The sequence below is a fragment of the Rhea pennata genome, chromosome 5, assembly GCF_028389875.1.
Source record: "Rhea pennata isolate bPtePen1 chromosome 5, bPtePen1.pri, whole genome shotgun sequence".
NCBI classification, from domain to species: domain Eukaryota; kingdom Metazoa; phylum Chordata; class Aves; order Rheiformes; family Rheidae; genus Rhea; species Rhea pennata.
In genome coordinates this window covers 4678401-4684947 of record NC_084667.1, presented here as the reverse complement: position 1 = coordinate 4684947, position 6547 = coordinate 4678401, and the positions used below count along the sequence as shown (strand labels likewise).

At 39.8% G+C, this 6547-nt stretch overlaps 1 long non-coding RNA gene across 1 annotated transcript; it reads left to right on the top strand.

Annotated features, from left to right (window-relative positions):
* Nucleotides 1-1934: 1934 nt before the first annotated feature.
* On the top strand, nucleotides 1935-5680 carry LOC134141094 (uncharacterized). The gene is made up of 2 exons (XR_009958540.1): nucleotides 1935-2340; nucleotides 3927-5680. It is a non-coding gene; the product is annotated as an uncharacterized LOC134141094 (long non-coding RNA).
* Nucleotides 5681-6547: the final 867 nt, after the last annotated feature.

The window sequence follows — 6547 nt, the reverse complement described above, 5'->3', positions numbered from 1 at the left end:
GCGGAACTGGTGATCTGTTTTACCTGCGTTCCAAGAAGAGAGCACTGCATCCAAGTCCCGAAGGATCCCTGTTTTGTTTGCAAATACTTCCTAGAGACCTGGGATTGAATTCCAGGTGAAGGTTTGTGTTACCTGACTCAGAGGTAAAGATCCTTTTCATTAAACGCTCTGCAGGTCTTTTAGGTCAAACAGGGAGACACAAATATTTGGTGCATTAACTAGCGCACTGCCAGCGGCAGTTATTAGTGGGCGAGGATACACTTTTGTATCGCACCTTGATCTCTTTATCATTAATACTTCGATCTTGTGTTTTAGGACGTTTTCTGACTCTTAAAAATTCATTCATTTGCATAACTACATCAGATAAGCTTTATATATCTTTATATAACAACTTTTACAGTTGGCTGTTTCAATGACTTGAACTACTGTACGTTTTAAGGTTTTCTTTTCTTGTGCTAAAATTATATTGAGTGTCTAAAACAAGGCAGATAGAGAGTTTTATAAGCTGTCTCTGAAAACAAGGCATTCACCTCCTAAAAGCACTATTGTGAAGGGGTGTCAGGAAAGTTAAATGGCAGGGAATGCTCTCCCACACCAGCTCCTTATCATTATTTTTTCCATGTACGTATGTATTTTTATAAAATGCTCCAGCCTTCTTCTTCCTTTAAAAAAGGACCATCTGGTTCATAAGCTTAGCTAGTACCCAGAAGAGGAACTGTACTGACCACTTGATGTATTTGTACAATATTGAAGGAACAGATATTAAAAAAAAAAAAAAAAAAAAAAAAAAAAGAACTTGTGTTTTTCAAATGGTTAACACTTCCTATTACTGCTATGAGTGAATTATTTATCTCTCAATTTAGATTTCCGCAACAGAGCTTAACATGGGTAGGGCAGCAGAAACAACTCTTAGCTTGAAGAAAAATGTTGATAATATGTATCAATTTTTGAGAGCCTTTTGGATCTGTAGAGTTTTCTGCTCTTGCATGTCTTTCTGTCATGTACAAATCTGTTAGCCTAAACTTACAGCTACCTAAAATGTGTAGCTATCTGGCTAAAGATCACTGTAACATATTTCAACTATTTTTTTAAATTATACAAAAAGTAATTCTGAATATAACCCTAATTTTAGTAAAATATTTATAGTGCCAATTATGTTACTTTATCAGTTATTTCAGGCATGGTTTGTAAAATGGTTTTGACATGGGAATTGAGTTCTGAATCATTTCTTTTGTCTCCCTTGCATTTTTTGGTTTATGTTTTATTTTTTTGAACTTACTTTGACTATAGTCATATCTTACACTATGATGACAGGAAAGCTAATAAGTCAGAGGCTTTTCAGATCTGTCACTTCACCCAACAGACTGTGCAGAACTCCATCAATTACTTGTACTGTTCTATTAGGCTGTTTGCCACAAATCCACTTTTTTTCCTAGGGAAAATAGCAGTACTTGTCAAATCAATAAACCACATATTCATCATACAATATCTGGAATATTGTATGGTCACAACTCAAATTTCTGTGGCTCTAGGGGTTCCTTTCTGAGATGCTGAACATTTTAATTTAAGTGGCATTCCCAGGTCTATGTTATTTGGTCTCAGGAGATAAAGTGATAAGTTTTATGACTGGGATGCAAGGCCCGACATTATCAACCATTCTTTTTCTGGCATGCTTATAAGCTTTTTCCTTTTTTATTCTCACTTAGAACCTGTTGGATATCGATGTCAATAAAAATGGATTTCTGAAAGACATCTCTGACACATTTGCTACAGGATTTGTTCACATCTTAGTAAGGTCATACGCTTATGGCCAAACTGTGCTGAGCACCTGCAAGAAGTTCTAGTGCTAACTCCCTAAAGAAAAATATCGGTATAGTGTAAAAATAAAGTTGATGTACCAATATTACCTCTAAGGTCAGCCCGTACGTAGATTCCTTTACAGACCCCGTTCCCTTCTGGAGAAATTCTCCTGTGGTGTAGAAGCATGCTACAAGCTTTCTGCAGCATTTATCCCCACCCAGCGCTCCATAGGCTGCTTTTTATTCCACACACACTCTGGCTTACGCTTGAACAACATCTGCAATGTGTGAGGAGCCCATTTGACAGCAACGGCCCTGACACGTGGATCTCCCTTTCCTGCCTGCTTCACATTCCTTCCACGGAGAGCCAGACCTCTCGGGCTCCGAGCAAAGGGAATGCGCGCTAACGCTGCCGGTAAAGCACATGCCTGGGACTATGATTTAAAAGGTGTTTTGCAGTCACGGTGGTTTTATGTAGGGATAGGCATGTGAACCACGTCGCCAGGCTCTTTCTCACCTAGTGCTCTGCTTTTTCCCCAAGGTAAGTCGAAGGGTTTTTTACGGACTCCGCGTCTTTGCAGGAGAAATTCAGCTGGCATCTCTCTGTCTGTATTGTGAATTGTGCTTTTTGTCTTACACACGCGTGTACCTAAACATACAAACACACCGCACGCTCACCAGCAAAGACACTGGTATTGCTGCTGCTGTTTGCTTCGCGATAAACTCCAGCGGGTGCCATCAGCTGGAGAGCATCTTCCCCCTTCCCCCTCCGGAGGGATGAAGGCACGGCACAGCACGGAGCCTCTGTCCTCTGTCCCACCTTCTAAAATCCCCCTGGGTTGAGCAAAGCAACGCAGTTTGACCAAAATGGATCCTGCAGAAGGGCATTCTTTTTGAGTTGAAGACATCAAGAGTAACGTCGTAAGGGCTTCTGTGCTGCGGTGCACGGAAAGGGGGTTATTGATGCTCAGACCAGACGGTACTCAAACTTGGCCCGAGGGGATTAAAGGGGATGTCAAATTCTTAGCCAAGTCAATCTCCTCCACTGACAAGTTTCTGCAAACTTATTCCTAATAATAGCATCGCTTTGAGAGGGACTTTGGCCAAGAAGTGACATCAGATCTATTGCCTTCAGTGCTGTGCCTCTCACTTCTCAAGCTCACCCTCTCTTACATACCTTCTCTGTCAGCCTGAGCTGCGTGCGTTTTCCACGTGACCACTAACTGTTTGCTCAGTATATGCATGCTCCTCCCTGGCTGTAACAAATTTTTAAGGACTAGACCATGAATGAACTTGGCATTGCACAGGACTGTGCGCTGGATGAGTTCTAAGAGCTTCAGTGCTTTAAAAAAGAAATTTCCTAGGCAGTAGTAAGTATTATTACTTTATTTCTGCAGGTGGGGGAGTTAAAAATGGAGTTAGAATTGAGTCTCAATCAGCAATTTAAGTGTATAAATATTACTAGGATATTATAGTTATTCCCAAAATAATAATTAAAAATACAAGAAATACAGAATTACATTAAAAGGAAATGATATGGTATGGAAAGAACAGTGGAACAGGCAAATGACTACTTCTGCCTCAACAGAGCTCATGTCTCTATGGCATTTTAGGATTGTGAACTTAAGTTAAATTATTTTTTAAAAAACACATTCAATTTTTTAAAGATTTTTTTTTCTTTCTTGTAATTAGTGCGAGGATGTTTTGAATGTTGCCAGGGATCGTTATGGCATTTTCCAAAAGAGCATTGTGGGACAGGCAGGAAAAGGGAAATGTATTTAACAGGATTTCAAGCAGTTGTGGAAAAGTAGAAACCATTCTTCATGCCCCTCATTTACGGAATGATTAAAATCAGATTGAGCAGCAACCATCTACCCCACATCAATCCCTTTCCTGGGACAGGGACATAAATGCTGCTAGAAATAATATGCCCTAAAGTGAAGTGGTATGGTAATTTCTGATACAGAAATTACCTTCTTTGGGGAGGGAGAGGGAGCATTGCCATAAATTAGAATAGAAACGCTTGTCAAACCTGTTGCTGCTCGTTTTACTTTTTCCTGCATCTTTTACTTTGGCTGCACCTCTGGGCTGAACAGTTCTCTGCTTGCGCCTTTTCTCTTTGCACAGTTCAGTGATCACAGGAAGGGGTTTGCAACTCACATTTGCGACTGGTAGGCTCCGAAAGCGGCAGGCGATTACCGGGGAACATTTTGGAAAGGTGGGCAAGTGGCAGGCGGAACAACGGCGGGCTGGAGCGGAGGGAAGGTGGCTGCTACACGTGTAACGCCTGCAGCTGCGCCAGCTACGCTGGAGGGAGGACTTGGATCTGCAAGTGTCACGCTGGCTGGTGACTGAAAGAGAAGAGGCAAGCAGAGAAGGAGGAGGAGCTGCAAGGATGGTTGGTGGGAACTGGCTCTGATAAAAATATTTGTAGAGTGCTAGGAGCATACATTGTGTTGAAACAGATTTATCTCTATTGCTAGACTTGTTATTGCAAACTGTAAAGTGATGCTATTCATGAATACTCATTTTTTCTGAATCTGCTGTTCAGTATGCCAAGCATATCAATCAGTTGTACCATTGTCAGTTAATTAATGTTTGATTGCATTAAATATAGGGTGTTGAAGAGGAGGTTCCTTCTTGGAGGGGGGGTACCTATGTGTGGGTTCTTTGGAGGAGAGAGGGATGTGGTCTTAATAATTATGCTCAAGCGTGAGCAAAGTCGATCTGTAATCTGGGTGCACGTATTTCTGTGCCACGCACCACTCTTACGGGCACACTGAAGGGGGAAGACAAAGGTCAGGACTTTGCTTTCCTCAGCCCTGTATACTGGATTTTCATATACAGGGCAGCATATGGAAATGTAGGAGTTGCCAGATGAGAAAACTGGAGAAGTAATATGTGGAGACAGACAGAGAGAGAGAGAGAGAGAGAAATAAAAGAAAGAAAGGACAGAAGAAGAAAAAGGAAAAAAAGGTTGAGTTATGCATAGAGTATATATCTATAACTATTTGATAGCATTTTGTAACACAACGGACATGATAGTATTCAAAATAATGAATGGTTTGATTAAGACAAATCTGTCTTCTTCTTCAAGCCGCATAATACCGAGTCAATCACAGAAATGGATTGGTAGTGATTTCAGGCAGGAGATACTGTACTTCTTTACATGGTATATAATTAATCTGTGGAATTTCATTTCTGCAAGAAATTACTGAGTCAAATAGCTCAGTGGGATTGTAAAGGAGCCTAAATATAGAAGAGGCAGCTGTGCTAAGATAGCAGGTTAGTTCAGACTAATGACAGTGGAGAGCAAACTTCATTCTTCATGATGAAAGCTGCTGTCCATTGAACGAATGGGGAAAATTTCCCCAATCCTATGCAGAAATGGCCAAAGCAAGACGGAAGATTTCTGCCATTCTGCAGCAATTCAAAGTGGGCCACTGACAGACGCAAGGTGCTTACAAGATGCCTGGATTTCTTTTTTTCTCCTTTTCATTCCCTGTTGAGAGTAAAGATGTGACCTGTCAGAAACAAATTATTCCAATTACTTGACAAGCTATTGTGCTGCAGTATAAGAAATTATCTCAAATATGATTTTGTGCATAATTGTAACCAGCTTTCCATATGCCATATGTAACGTATATATATGGTTACCTAGGAAGAGCTAACTGTGATAAATTATATTTCAATAAAGAAAACACATTTCAGGCAAGTTGGGTAACAATATTTCAGAAGAATAACCCTTCTTTAATCATATACTTTGATGGAAGAATGCTCATATGCACATCAGCACAACTCAATTCTTTCCACAAGGAACTGACATCTTAAACTGCTCTAAACAATGAATCACCTTGTCAAATAAAGTGCAAAATGGAAAAGCTGTTTCCAAACTCATCTGATATAATGACATTTACAACAACATGTTTGAGGTGATAAACCAACAATAATAATTATATTTCTCTTAGACTTCCATTGTACTTTGAAAGTTTTGTGCAATCATATGTTCTTTTTTCTTTTTTTTTTTTTCCTCTAGAAAATTTTATGCCAGGACCTTTCCTTTATGAGTCTTTAAAACAAGGGTGTATGCAAACCACATTTACGTACAACTTTAATTTTAAGATTTTCTTAGAAGAGACCATTGCAAGCCCAACTTCTATATCCTCACCCAAAGATTCAGGTGGTCCTTTTAGAATACAGTATACATTGTAATGGTTTTCTAATGGGTTTTCAATGATGATTGATAGTATTTATCTTTCCTGATCCCTATCACCAGAGTAACACGCTAATGAAATATCTCTGCATGTATTTCTTAAGCTCAGTCAAATTGAAAAGATGATGTGAAGAAAGGCTGTGTTAATCGTGGAAATCTATGCATTTTATCATGAGGAGGCCTGTTGAAGGATAAAAAAGAAAGTAGTTTCAGAAACATCCTCCCAATTGCTCTTGCCACTACCAGAACAGTGTTCGTAGCTTGTGCTGTCTTACCTGCTATGAACAGTTTTAAATCCAGACTCTGGCGCACTGGCATCTCTGAGCAGGGGCTGAGGTTTCATCAGAAAAGATCTGCAGTTAAACCCTAGCATCTGTGAAAAGCGACTGAGATTTCATCCAGCTCTCCTAAAAAGAAGGTTTGACATGTGACATTTTTAGAGGTACTAGAACTGCAGTTATTTAGTATCTGCAACAAACACATATAGATCTGGTGCTGTAGAAAAATAGACCCCTGGGGAAAAGCTTGACTTTCG